The following is a 16,055-nucleotide window of genomic DNA, read 5'->3' on the forward strand; positions in this document are numbered from 1 at the left end:
GGCCCGACTAAAGATCTATATAGGCTTTTGGTAAATAAAAAACTGAAATATAATATTCTGAACACATATCAAGCTGAGAGGGCCATCACTAAATCAAAACAGCGTTATTAAGAGCTTGGAGAGAAAGCTCACAAAGTACTGGCATGGCAACTGAAAGCAGAGGAAAGTAAGAGGACAATTAATGCTATAGAAACCCTTACTAATGAGATATCTTTCAACCCTACCGAAATTAATAATACCTTTAAGAAATACTATGAAGACCTCTACACTTCCCAATCAAACGATGATCTGTCGGAGATCGACTCCTTTCTCTCCTCTCTCAACCTCCCATGCCTGTCAGAGGAAGACAGAGAGCGCCTGAGTGAAAACTTCTCAGTTCCTGAATTGGTGGAAGCCATTAAATCCTTACCTTCTAATAAATCTCCTGGGGAGGATGGCTTCCCTCCAGAGGTCTATAAAGAATTTAGGGAGCTGTTGGTCCCCTACCTCATGGAGGTACTTAAAAAAGCCGGGGATGACAACTGCTTTCCAGAGTCTTTCTCTCAAGCAGTGATTACTGTAATCCACAAGAAAGGGAAAAAACCCGCTAAAGTGCGCCTCCTATAGACCAATCTCTCTCCTTAACACAGATTGTAAACTGGTCACCAAGATGCTATCTAAGAGACTGGAGTCATGTCTTCCCCTGCTGGTCAACCCAGATCAGACTGGCTTCATAATTAATAGACTGTCCTCCAATAATCTCAGAAGGTTCTTTGATATAATTCATCTTGCTAACAAAAACAAAATACCTAGTGTCACGGTCTCCCTCGATGCTGAAAAGGCCTTTGATAGGGTTGAATGGCCATACCTCTTTCGCGTCTTGGAAAAGTTTGGTTTAGGTACCGTGTTTGTAAATTTGATAAAATCACTCTACAAATCTCCTAAAGCTAGGATTGCTACCAATGGGATTACTTCCTCCTCTTTCCCTCTCTATAGGGGGAACAGACAAGGTTGCCCAATTAGCCCCCACCTCTTTGCCCTCGCCATCGAACCGTTGGCTGAGGCTATTAGATTGTGCCCTGACATACATGGCTTTGAGGTGGGCCCCCATACCCATAAACTATCACTCTTTGCGGACGACCTTATCTTATTTCTAACAAACCCAGAACACTCCCTCTCTCACTTGCAGATCCTACTACAGTGTTATAGTTCTTTCTCTGGATATAAGGTTAACTTCGATAAAAGCGAAATCTTACCGCTGTCTGTCTTTGACCATCATACCATCAAGCACAAGTTTCCTTTTTCGATGGTCGCCTCTGGGCTTCACATATTTGGGCATAATGGTGGATGGTAACCTGAACAACCTCTATAAACTCAATCTGGCCGGCTTGTTGCAAAAGGTGGAGGGTGACCTGTGTAGGTGGATGGACTTGCCTCTCACCCTACTGGGTAGAATCAATGTGATTAAAATGAATATCCTGCCCAGATTTCTATATTTGTTTCAATCTCTCCCTATCCCTGTGCCCGCAGCATTCTTCTCCTCTCTCGACAAGCTGACCAGACGGTTTATCTGGCATGGCAAAACCCTAAGGGTTAGCCTGGACAAACTGACCCTGGATTACAGTCAAGGGGGCTTAAACCTCCACAATTTTAGAATGTACTACTGGGCTGCACAGTCTAGGTTTCTGGCTCAGAGGTTTGACAATGGTCCCTCCCCCTCATGGTTGAACATTGAAAAGCTTGAGATGAATGATGACACGGGGGCAGAATTGTTTTACAAATGGGACAGAAAATCTATAAAAACCAGGACAGACAACCCTTTAATCATACATTCTGTCCTGGCATGGTGTAAACTGCATGAGCTGTTCGGACGAGGGGGATTTCTCTCCCCTAAAACCCCTTTATGGAACAATAGATTGATCCCTATGTTTTTCCAGAATAGTAACTTTAGACCATGGTCTGATAAGGGGATCACTCTTCTGGAACACTGTTATGAGGAGGGAGTTCTTATGTCTTTTGAACAGCTGAAACAGAAATACCACTTGTCTAACAGGGACTTCTTTAGCTACCTACAACTACAAGACTTTATTAGGGTGACTCTCAAGGGACAATGGAACCTACCGAAGATGTCACCTATTGAACAACTCTGCCATGCAGACCAACCACTACTCAAGACCATTTCCCGTGTTTACGATGCTCTAATGTCAGTACTAACACTGCCTGAGCTAGATAAACCCCGACTTAGATGGGAAAAAGATCTGGGTATTGATCTTGATGAGGGCCTATGGAGTGACCTATGCAGGGATGGTGTTACATCCACATTGAACTCCAGATACAGACTGATCCAGTTTAATTTCCTCCATCAGCTCTATATCACCCCATCTAGACTGCACAAGTTCAACCCTGATATCTCCTCCCTATGTTTTAGATGTGGCTCAGATGAAGGAACATTCCTCCATTCCACTTGGCAGTGTTCAAAACTACATGGTTTCTGGCAGGGGTATGCGATACCATATCCTCAATCCACGGGGTTGCATTCCCTTTAGACCCCGAGGTCTGCCTACTGGGTAACTATACTAACACCAATCTTAGGCAAAGTCATACTATAAAGCTAACAGAAATATTGCTAGCGATTGCCAAGAAATGTATTGCCTTGAAATGGAAATCGGATTCCCCCCTGCCAGTGGCAATGTGGCTCTCGGAAGTTAATAGTTGTATCCCACTGGAGAAAATCACTTACTGCTTGAGGAATAAGTTAAAGACATTTTACAGAATTTGGCAACCTTTTATTGACTAAATGGAGAATCTCCCCTCACATCACATTGATTGAATCTCTATATAATTCGTATATAATGTTTCACACGTAATGTATAATATGTAGCTTACAGCAGGTGACCATATGAATCAATGTCTCATTATTATTATTTTTATTTATTTTATTATGATTTATGTATCATGTATGTTTTTTATGTATTATGTATGCCCGTATATGTAATTTTTATTTTTTATTACGCTCGTCTGTTACCGTCACTTTGTCCTTTGTTGTCTAACATATTTTCACTTTTGTTTTGAATGTTCTTAATTGGAAAATGCAAAAATAAAATATTCAAAAAAAAAAAACGGTGTAATGTCAATATAAACAGCTCTATGATCAGTAAGGGCCATTATCAGAGATAAACAGTGTAATGTCAATATAAACAGCTCTATGATCAGTAAGGGCCATTATCAGAGATAAACAGTGTAATGTCAATATAAACAGCTCTATGATCAGTAAGGGCCATTATCAGAGATAAACAGTGTAATGTCAATATAAACAGCTCTATGATCAGTAAGGGCCATTATCAGAGATAAACAGTGTAATGTCAATATAAACAGCTCTATGGTCAGTAAGGGGAGTGACCAGGATGTTAACAGAAATAGCCTGTTTATCAAAACATTTAGACACCAACCAAAGATCTGTGGTGATTGTCTGGACCGGGTCTTATTACTCCAAGTGGAAGACTAGTCATTAGGAAACTTTACTCTCCAAACATTAATAATATCAAACCTTTACATAAACTGTCAATTAAACGATTCAGAGAAATAAATAAATCCCCACCTACTATAAGTAAAGCATGAGGGAACTTGGTTAGCCAATAGAGAATAGGCTTTTCCAAAGAATCAAGTCACTGATCCTTTTCAAGTTTGGAATTGAACCAATAAATGTTGGTAATAATGATGATGATGTCACAGTTGATAACAAGACAAAGAAAGTGACCAATAGGGTCCCAGTCTGAGTGCAAAATACTTCCATTGAAATGATTCATTAGAGTGGTGACTCCAGCAGAGAGTTCAGAACCATGAGAGAGACAGAAATCATTTCCCCACTGACATCTGTAGAAGTTGACGTAAATCTGTTTTAAGCTGTTTGGCAATATAATAATAAGGCTTTGCGCTTTACATGATTTCTTAACCTGATGGGGGTAGGGGGCAGTATTTTCACGGACGGATAAAAAACATACCCGATTTAATCTGATTAGTACTCCTGCCCAGAAACTAGAATATGCATATAATTATTAGCTTTGGATAGAAAACACTCCAAAGTTTCTAAAACTGTTTGAATGGTGTCTGTGAGTATAACAGAACTCATTTGGCAGGCCAAAACCTGAGAAGATTCTGTACAGGAAGTACCCTGTCTGACCATTTCTTGGCCTTGTTGATTATCTCTATCTATTACAGGGGATCTCTGCTCTTACGTGACACTTTCTACGGCTCACATGGGCTCTCAGAAGGCTGCAAAATGCTGAATCGTGGCTTTGCAGGCTCTGGCTGAAACAAAGTAGCGCGTTTGGATAGTGGCTGGTTACAGTACTGTGAGACTCAGGCTCGTTGCCCGCGTCGACCGAAAGCTTTGTTTTCTTTCCTCTGTTTAGCTAAACGGAGATTCCCGGTCAGAATATTATCGCTTTTTTAAGAGAAAAATGGCATAAAAATGGATTTTAAACAGCGGTTGACATGCTTCGAAGTACGATAATGGAATATTTAGAAATCATTTGTCACGAATTGCGCCATGCTCGTCACCCTTATTTACCATTCGGATAGTGTCTTGGAACGCACGAACAAAACGCCGCAATTTGGATATAACGATGGATTATTTTGGACCAAACCAACATTTGTTATTGAAGTAGCAGTCCTGGGAGTGCATTCTGACGAAGACAACAAAGGTAATGAAACTTTTGTAATAGTAAATCGGAGTTTGATCAGGGATAAACTTGGTCGGTGTCTAAATGGCTAGCCGTGATGGCTGGGCTATCTACTGAGAATATTGCAAAATGTGCTTTCACCGAAAAGCTATTTTAAAATCGGACATATCGAGTGCATAGAGGAGTTCTGTATCTATAATTCTTAAAATAATTGTTATGTTTTTTGTGAACGTTTATCGTGAGTAATTTAGTAAATTCACCAGATGTTTGCGGGGGGTATGCTAGTTCTGAACGTCACATGCTAATGTAAAAAGCTGGTTTTTGATATAAATATGAACTTGATTGAACAAAACATGCATGCATTGTATAACATAATGTCCTAGGGTTGTCATCTGATGAAGATCATCAAAGGTTAGTGCTGCATTTAGCTGTGGTTTTGTTTTTTGTGACATTATATGCTAGCTTGAAAAATGGGTGTCTGATTATTTCTGGCTTGGTACTCTGCTGACATAATCTAATGTTTTGCTTTCGCTCTAAAGCCTTTTTGAAATCGGACAGTGTGGTTAGATAAAGGAGAGTCTTGTCTTTAAAATGCTGTGAAATAGTCATATGTTTGAAAAATTGAAGTTTTTGTATTTTTGAGGAATTTGTATTTCGCGTCACGCCCATCATTGGATATTGGAGCAGGTGTTCCGCTAGCGTAACGTCTAGATGTAAGAGGATATCAGAGCGCCAAATTTGAAAACAACAAAATGTCATAATTCAAATTTCTCAAACATACAACTATTTTACACCATTTTATAGATAAACATCTCCTTAATCCAACCACGTTGTCCGATTTCAAAAAGGCTTTACGGCGAAAGCATAAAGTTGGATTATGTTAGGACAGTACATCGACAAAACATTACACACACCCATTTTCAATGCAAGAACAGGCGTCACCAAAAGCAGAAAACCAGCTAAAATTATGCACTAACCTTTGAAAATCTTCATCAGATGACACTCCTAGGACATTATGTTAGACAATACATGCATTGTTTGTTCTATCAAGTTCATATTTATATCCAAAAACAGCATTTTACAATGGCGCGTGATGTTCAGAAAATATTTTGCCTCCAAAAATGCCGGTGAATCAGCACAACAAATTACAAAATTACTTATTATAAACGTTGATAAAATACTAAACTGTTATTCAAAGATTTATAGATTATAATCTCCTGAATGCAATCGCATTGACAGATTTCAAAATAACTTTACTGGGAGAGCACACTTTGCAATAATCTGAGTACTGTGCTCAGAAAAAAACAGCAGGCAATTATAGACACCGGCCATCTTGGAGTCATCTAAACGCATAAATAGCATTATAAATATTCACTTACCTTTAACATGCCTGGTTCAGATACTCTTCACCGGGACCGTGGTTGAGTTAGAGCAGGGACGGAGCTAAACCCTGCAGTTGAATTAGGATGTTACGTCTGTCTGTCTGTCTGTCTGTCTGTCTGTCTGTCTGTCTGTCTGTCTGTCTGTCTGTCTGTCTGTCTGTCTGTCTGTCTGTCTGTCTGTCTGTCTGTTCAGTAACACCTCCTAACCTGTCTATCTGTCTGTCTGTACAGTAACACCTCGTCTGTCTGTCTGTCTGTCTGTCTGTCTGTCTGTCTGTCTGTCTGTCTGTCTGTCTGTCTGTCTGTTCAGTAACACCTCCTAACCTGTCTATCTGTCTGTCTGTACAGTAACACCTCGTCTGTCTGTCTGTCTGTCTGTCTGTCTGTCTGTCTGTCTGTCTGTCTGTCTGTCTGTCTGTCTGTCTGTCTGTTCAGTAACACCTCCTAACCTGTCTGTCTGTGTCTGTCTGTACAGTAACACCCCTAACCTGTCTGTCTGTCTGTCTGTCTGTTCAGTAACACCTCCTAACCCTAACCTCTCTGTCTGTCTGGTCAGTAACACCTCCTAACCCTAACCTGTCTGTCTGTCTGTCTGTTCAGTAACACCTCCTAACCCTAACCCTAACCTGTCTGTCTGTCTGTCTGTCTGTCTGTCTGTCTGTCTGTCTGTCTGTCTGTCTGTCTGTCTGTCTGTCTGTCTGTCTGTCTGTCTGTTCAGTAACACCTCCTAACCCTAACCTGTCTGTCTGTAGGAGACTGGGAGTAGATCTGGGGGAGACTGACGTCTACCAGGATTCTAATGGAGGTGAGGAAGAGGAGGAGGATGATGATGGTGGTAGTGATGGTTCTGTGTGACCCCTGACCTGATCTCTTGTCTCCATAGAAACGCGTATCCAGATCCAGGAGTCGGTCAGAGGGAGATACGATTATACCTGGATACACCGGGTGTACACCGTTTAGATTATACTGGGTACACCGGGTGTACACCGTTCGTTTATACTGGATACACCGGGTGTACACCGTTTAGTTTATACTGGGTACACCGGGTGTACATCGTTAGTTTGGATACAGCCGGTGTACACCGTTTAGTTTATTCTGGATACACCGGGTGTACACCGTTAGATTATACTGGATACACCGGGTGTACACCGTTAGATTATACTGGATACACCGGGTGTACACCGTTTAGTTATTCTGGATACACCTGGTGTACACCGTTTAGTTTATACTGTATACACCGGGCGTACACCATTTAGTTTATAACTGGATACACCGGGCGTACACCATTTAGTTTATACTGGATACACTTTTGAACTCTATCAGCATGACAGAGTAATCTCCAGCCCAGTTTCCTCGTCAACGCTCACACCTGTGTCAACGAGAGAATCACTGACATGATGTCAGCTGGTCCTTTTGTGGCAGGGCTGAAATGCAGTGGAAATGTTTTTGGGGGCATTCAGTTCATTTGCATGACAAAGAGGAACTTTGCAATTAATTATTCATCTGATCACTTAACATTAGGGAGTTTATGCAAATTGGCGTCATACAAACTAAGGCAGCAGACTTTGTGAAAATTAATATTTGTGTCATTCTCAAAACTTTTGTCTTACTCTCCGTCATGCAGAGATGGTTCTCCTGTCTTACTCTCCGTCATGTTGAGATGGTTCCCCTGTCTTACTCTCCATCATGTTGAGATGGGTTCCCCTGTCTTACTGTCACGTCCTGACCAATATAAGTTCTTATTTTCTATGGTAGAGTGGTCAGGGCGTGACAGGGGGTGTTTTTTGTGTTTGTTCTATGTTCTCTATTTCTAAGCTTGAGTTCTAGTTATCTTTTTCTATGTTGAGGTTTATTGGGTTGACCTTCAATTAGAGGCAGCTGTTCCTCGTTGCCTCTAATTGGAGGTCATATTTAGTTGTGTTGTTTTTTCCTGTTGTTTGTGGGTAGTTGTTTTCCTGTTTAGTGTCTGTTCACCTGATGGAACTGTTGTCGGTCATTTTGTTGTTTTTGTATTAGTGTTTCATTAAAGTAAGTTATGAGCATTTCACACTCCGAGCCTTGGTCCCCTTTGTACGACCCTTTTGTTACGTTACATCCTTTAAAATATATTAAATACAAAAAAATCCTCAGCAATCTAGACACAATATCCCATAATGACAAATCGAAAACAGGTTTACAGAAATGTTTGCAAATGTATTAAAACAGGGGTTCCCTGTAGCTCAGTTGGTAGAGCATGGTGTTTGCAACGCCAGGGTTGTGGGTTCGATTCCCAGGGGGGCCAGCACAGAAAAAAAAATGTATGAAATGTATGCATTCACTACTGGTCTCCACACCACTGTGATCTATATAGTGGTGTTGGCTGGTCTCCACACCACTGTGATCTATATAGTGGTGTTGGCTGGTCTCCACACCACTGTGATCTATATAGTGGTGTTGGCTGGTCTCCACACCACTGATCTATATAGTGGTGTTGGCTGGTCTCCACACCACTGTGATCTATATAGTGGTGTTGGCTGGTCTCCACACCACTGTGGTCTATATAGTTTATTATCATAGTTTCTCACAGATCCTGGCTTCCACTGTTAGAATGGCTGGGCGAGAGGTGGTCGGCCTCTGGGAGCCTGACGACTTGTTACATGATTACTGAGTGAAAGAGAGCCTATGAAAGTTTTCATGGAGGGTGGGTGCCCCCTGGTGGCTGAACCTGAGATCAATGAGAGAACTTGTCAGAAAAACGACAAGAGTCCCACCTATTTATCATTGTACAAATTAGAGAGTGGAAAAAAACGTATAAAAATTTATACAGAGGCTCTGGAATTTGTCATAAAAATTTTTACATTAAAAGTTAAAAAGGATTAACCTCTAGGGGCTAGGGGGCAGTATTTTCACGGCCGGATGAAAAACGTACCCAATTTAAACAGGTTACTACTCTGGCCCAGAAATTAGAATATGCATATTATTAATAGATTTGAATAGAAAACACTCTGAAGTTTCTAAAACTGTTTGAATGGTGTCTGTGAGTATAACAGAACTCATATGGCAGGCTAAAAAACCTGAGAGAAATTGAGTCAGGAAGTGGGAGAAATTCGAAATGTAGATTTTCTTTTGAATCCCTTGAAAAAACTACAATGACATAGTAGGTGCAACGTAAATCCTGACTCTTCCATTGGCTGTCAACAATCTTTAGGCACTGCTTTCAACCGTCATCTGTTACCGGGCAGAAAATTCTGTCTCGTTCAATCCCTGGCCAATCAGAGAACAGGTGTCTTATGACGCGCATCCACGTGACTTAGCTGTTGTTTTTACTTGTTCTTGTATGACTGAATACCTACAGCCCGGTTGTTAACCTGTTAGGGCTAGGGGGCAGTATTTACACGGCCGGATAAAAAACGTACCCGATTTAATCTGGTTACTACTCCTGCCCAGTAACTAGAATATGCATATCATTATTGGCTTTGGATAGAAAACACCCTAAAGTTTCTAAAACTGTTTGAATGGTGTCTGTGAGTATAACAGAACTCATATGGCAGGCAAAAACCTGAGAAGATTCCATGCAGGAAGTGCCCTGTCTGACAATTTCTTGGCCTTCTTGATTATCTCTATCCATTACTATCTTGAAATGTTGAAAAAGTGTTTTTAAATAGCTCAGTCTTATCACTCAATACTGTGTTATCTCAAGAAGAACTAACCCATCTCAACATGACAGAAAGTAAGACAGGAGAACCTATTTCAACATGACAGAAAGTAAGACAGGAGTCCCTGACCTTATCTTCTCTCAAGAAGATGTCTGGTAGGCCCATTTAAATACCTTTTTTGGACATTTCAAGATAGCAGATGTTTGAGTTGGGTCTATTAACACAGCTGTGAGTTGTTAATTTTTTCATTTTTTCATTTTTGACAAAATGAGCACTCCTGGAAGTGACAGATTTTGACTCATATTGAGTGATGAGACTGAGCTATTTAAAAACACTTTTTCAACATTTCAAGATGGCAGTTAGTTCAGTTTGATCTTATTAAAGACAAATGAATCCACTGTGTCTGCCTTTCTACTGTGAAGACAGGTTCTACTGCCCCCTGCTGTCTGTTGATGGTACTACTACTAGACACAGCGGCAGAATAAATTAAACTAGACATTTGTTTTCATCTCAAAACCAGAGAGCAACCGCTGTCCGGTGAAGTCCACACAAAGCGTATTGCATGTAACCAAACAGTTAGGTGACCTGCAGCACGGTCAAAGCAAAATATATGTTTCAGACGTTTTAGGGACGACAAAACGACTATTGCTTTAAAACGACACAGAGAGTTCAGCACCTACAGTTACGATCTGTCTTTAATTTTGACCTTTTTTAAAACCATAAACTTGGATTAGCACAGCTAACACAGCTAACACAGCTAACACAGTTAGCACAGCTAGCACAGCTAACACAGCTAACACAGCTAACACAGCTAGCACAGCTAACACAGCTAGCACAGCTAACACAGCTAACACAGCTAGCACAGCTAGCACAGCTAGCACAGCTAACACAGCTAGCACAGCTAACACAGCTAGCACAGCTAACACAGCTAGCACAGCTAACACAGCTAGCACAGCTAGCACAGCTAACACAGCCAACACAATCAAAGGAAGCCAAATGCTCACTGGCTTCCCTTGCCTTCAACGCTACGGGCAGCAACAATGTTATACTCTTTATGACCAGACAGCATCAGACAGGACTGAGACAGACTGTTTCACTGTCCAGACAGCATCAGACAGGACTGAGACAGACTGTTTCACTGACCAGACAGGACTGAGACAAACTGTTTCACTTATCAGACAGGACTGAGACAGACTGTTTCACTGACCAGACAGCATCAGACAGGACTGAGACTACCCCAAAGACAACGTGTGTGAAGCAAGAGCTTCCTGTGACAACCGGAAGTTGTTAAAAACAGCCTAGAGCTATTGTCATATGGCCACCTGCAGATAGTGAAAATTAAGCAACTCAACCTTGTGTCATTCAGTCAATTATTAAAGTAGAGACTTCTTATTCAGGATTCTGTTTATGTCTACCCCCAAGACAACGTGTGTTGAGTAAGAACTTCCTGTGACAAGCAAAGACACTGTATACTGGATAAGCAATCACTTGAAAAACTACAAACCTCAGATTTCCTCACTTCCTGGTTGGATTTTTCTCCGGTTTTTGCCTGCCATATGAGTTCTGTTATACTCACAGACATCATTCAAACAGTTCTGGAAACTTCAGAGTGTTTTCTATCCAGATCTACTAATTATATGCATATCCTACATTCTGGGCCTGAGTAGCAGGCAGTTTACTATGGGCACGCTTTTCATCCGGACGTCAAAATACTGCCCCCTATCCCAAAGAAGTTAACTCTCCTCCAAACAAGCTTCAATGCCATACAACACTCCACCCGTGGCCTCCAACTGCTCTTTAAACGCTAGTAGAACTAACTTTAAGCATCAGCTATCTGAGCAGTTTACCGATCCCTGCAGCTGTACACAGCCCATCTGTAAATAGCCCATCCAACTACCTACCTCATCCCCATGTTTTTATTGACTTTTTTTGCTCTTTTGCACACCAGTATTTCTACTTGAACATCTATTTGGTCTATTTATTGCCTTGCCTCCGTACTCCATTTGCACACACTGTATATAGATTTTTCTATTGTGTTATTGACTGTTCGTTTGTTTATCCCACGTGTAACTCTGTTGTTTGTGTCGCACTGCTTTGCTTTATCTTGGCCAGGTCGCAGTTATAAATGAGAACTTGTTCTCAACTGGCCTTCCTGGTTAAACAAAGGAGAAATAAAAAATTAAATCTTAACTTTATTGACAACACCCAAATGGATACTGTCATTAACGCGGTTCTTCAATAATTACACATAACTTATAATACTGTAGCAAATAATATATTAAACATTACATTCAAACGAGCCTTACAATTATAATCTAAAGTAGTGTGAAATGAACTCATAAGCAACCTGGTAATGGAGGTTACTTCCCTCAGTTTCCCCCATTCACTTTCAGAATACATTGTGAAAAACTAAAATCTTTGCTCACCATTTTTGCTCCAGGCAGATATAGTACATCCATAACTATCGGTTTCATCATTAGCAGGGAGGAGTTTCTGCAATCAAATTGCCCTCGTGCCGCAATTTTAGCAAACACAGAAAGGGGCCTATATTGGAGACCAAAAGTCGTCTGGCACACTGCTTAGAGGTTCAACAACATGAATATCTTATTTCTAGCCTACAATCATCAATGTTACTACTAATGTGAAAACAAGACAAAATATGACTCTTCTTGCTCATTATAACCTCTATGGGCTAGGCGGGACGAATTCGTCCCACCTACGTAACAGCCACTTGAAGCATGTGGCGCGATTTTCAAAACCTTAAAAATCCTATTACTTCAATTTCTCAAACATATGACTATTTTACAGCTATTTAAAGACAAGACTCTCGTTAATCTAACCACACTGTCCGATTTCAAAAAGGCTTTACAACGAAAGCAAAACATTAGATTATGTCAGCAGAGTACCAAGCCAGAAATAATCAGACACCCATTTTTCAAGCTAGCATATAATGTCACAAAAACCCAGAAGACAGCTAAATGCAGCACTAACCTTTGATGATCTTCATCAGATGACAACCCTAGGACATTATGTTATACAATACATGCATGTTTTGTTCAATCAAGTTCATATTTATATCAAAAACCAGCTTTTTACATTAGCATGTGATGTTCAGAACTAGCATACCCCCCCCCCCCCCCCCCCGCAAACTTCCGGGGAATTTGCTAACATTTTACTAAATTACTCACGATAAACGTTCACAAAAAGCATAACAATTATTTTAAGAATTATAGATACAGACCTCCTCTATGCACTCGATATGTCCGATTTTAAAATAGCTTTTCGGTGAAAGCACATTTTGCAATATTCTAAGTACATAGCCCAGGCATCACGGGCTAGCTATTTAGACACCCGGCAGGTTTAGCACTCACCAATATCAGCTTTACTATTATAAAAGTTTGATTACCTTTTGTTGTCTTCGTCAGAATGCACTCCCAGGACTGCTACTTCAATAACAAATGTTGGTTTGGTCCAAAATAATCCATCGTTATATCCGAATAGCGGCGTTTTGTTCGTGCGTCCCAGACACTATCTGAAAGGGTAAATAAGGGTCGTGCGCATGGCGCAATTCGTGACAAAAAAAATCTAAATATTCCATTACCGTACTTCGAAGCATGTCAACCGCTGTTTAAAATCCATTTTTATGCCATATTTCTCGTAGAAAAGCGATAATATTCCGACCGGGAATGTCCATTTAGCTAAACTGAGGAAAGTAAACAAAGCTTTCGGTCGACGCGGGCACGAGCCTGAGTCTCACAGTACTGTAACCAGCCACTACCCAAACGAGCTACTTTTTTTTCAGCCAGAGCCTGCAAAGCCACGATTCAGCTTTTTACCGCCTTCTGCGACCCTATGGCAGCCGTAGGAAGTGTCACGGGACAGCTAAGATCCTCACTCTTCAATAAACAGAGACAAGAAGAACGACACCTTGTCAGACAGGCCACTTCCTGCATGAAACCTTCTCAGTTTTTTGCCTGCCAAATGAGTTCTGTAATACTCACAGACACCATTCAAACAGTTTTAGAAACTTTAGGGTGTTTTCTATCCATATGTAATAAGTATATGCATATTCTCGTTACTGGGTAGGAGTGGTAACCAGATTAAATCGGGTACGTTTTTTATCCAGCCGTGAAAATACTGCCCCCTAGCCATAACAGGTTAAGACAATTGTCAAATAATTTTAACATTCATTACAGATGTCAATTGTTGTATAACATCATGGCTACGCTGTTGGCATCACCTTTTACAGTGGATTTCTGCTGTTGTGGGCCTTTTAATCATCTGTCTGACTTTGTTGTTCACACAGGAGAGATACTGAACTATCGTGGATCCTCTGGGGAGCCTCAACAACCTCATGATGCTGACGAGGCAGAGCAGAGTCTCTGCAGATCAGAACACCTCAATAAACACCTGCAGAGATGCACAGGGAAGAGAACTCACTGCTGCTCTGACTGTGGGAAGAGATTTACTTCCTCATCAGGCATTAAAATTCATCAGAGAATCCACACAGGAGAGAAACCTTATAGCTGTAATCAATGTGGGAAGAGTTTTGGTCTATCTGGAAGTCTGACTGCACACCAGAGAACACACACAGGAGAGAAATCTTATAGCTGTGATCAATGTGGGAAGAGTTTTAGTCAATCTGGCCATCTGGTTTCACACCAGAGAATACACACAGGAGAGAAACCTTATAACTGTGATCAATGTGGGAAGAGGTTTGGTCAGTCTGGCCATCTGGTTTCACACCAGAGAATACACACAGGAGAGAAATCTTATAGCTGTGATCAGTGTGGGAAGCGTTTTGGTCAATCTGGAGATCTGACTCTTCACCAGAGAATACACACAGGAGAGAAACCTTATAGTTGTACTCAATGTAGAAAGAGTTTTGTAAAATCTACAGATCTGACAGTGCACCAGAGAATACACACAGGAGAGAAATCTTATAGCTGTGACTAGAGATAATCTGATAGAAGTACATACATGAAGGAGTTGTTTCATGATATCAATGAATTAATGTCACAATGTAGAATGTTTTAACCTCTATGGGCTAGGTGGGACGCAAGCGTCCCACCCGTGGTGCACTACATTCGGTCCATAACGAATGTAGTTTTGTTCAAAAAAGCTCATCATTTATGTCCAAAAATCTCCGTCTTGTTAGCACATGATCTAAGCCCGCCGGACTTCACTTCATGAACGAGGGGAAAAAATATATTTCCGTTAGTTCAAACATGTCAAACGTTGTATAGCATAAATCATTATTCAACCATCATAATTCCAGTTGTGGCAGTGTCCTGATTAAAAGTACACAACGCAGAACGAACCACGCTACAAACCGGTTTGTAGCGTGGTTCGTTCTGCGTTGTGTACTTTTATGATGGTTGAATCATGTTTATTGGTCCTGCACACGAAGAGACAACACACAATATGTTAACCCTCGGTGCAGTCACAGCCCTCGGGCACCTGCGTGAGCACATAGCAACTCACTCAAACACGGTCCCAAATACTCCCAAGTTACAATAGGTACCCTAATTAGCGAGCTTGGTGAAAGTTGTTAACATAAATCTTTATAATTGTTCACATTGTAACAAAACCTATAGTTGCGTAACAGCACTTTATGTAACTTTACCACAGTTTTATATTGCCAAATTACGGCGCCAAGGACAACATACTTTGCTAGCTGAAGAGTTACACATTGGTGCAGCTGGCTTCCGGGTTAAGCGGGCAGGTGTTAAGTAGCGCGGTTTGGCGGGTCATGTTTCAGAGGACGCATGACTCCACCTCCTGAGCCGTTGGGGAGTTTCAGCAATGAGACAACCATGTCTATGCATTACTCATCTCATATGTATATACTGTATTCTACTGTATCTTAGTCTATGTATTACTCATCTCATATGTATATACTGTATTCTACTGTATCTTAGTCTATGTATTACTCATCTCATATGTATATACTGTATTCTATTCTACTGTATCTGTCTATGTATTACTCATCTCATATGTATATACTGTATTCTATACTATTCTACTGTATCTGTCTATGTATTACTCATCACATATGTATATACTGTATTCTATACTATTCTACTGTATCTGTCTATGTATTACTCATCTCATATGTATATACTGTATTCTATTCTATTCTACTGTATCTGTCTATGTATTACTCATCTCATATGTATATACTGTATTCTATTCTACTGTATCTGTCTATGTATTACTCATCTCATATGTATATACTGTATTCTATACTATTCTACTGTATCTGTCTATGTATTACTCATCTCATATGTATATACTGTATTCTATACTATTCTACTGTATCTTAGTCTATGTATTACTCATCTCATATGTATATACTGTATTCTATCCTATTCTAC

The sequence above is a fragment of the Salmo salar genome, unplaced genomic scaffold, assembly GCF_965601325.2.
Source record: "Salmo salar unplaced genomic scaffold, fSalSal1 ptg000306l, whole genome shotgun sequence".
Classification (NCBI taxonomy): domain Eukaryota; kingdom Metazoa; phylum Chordata; class Actinopteri; order Salmoniformes; family Salmonidae; genus Salmo; species Salmo salar.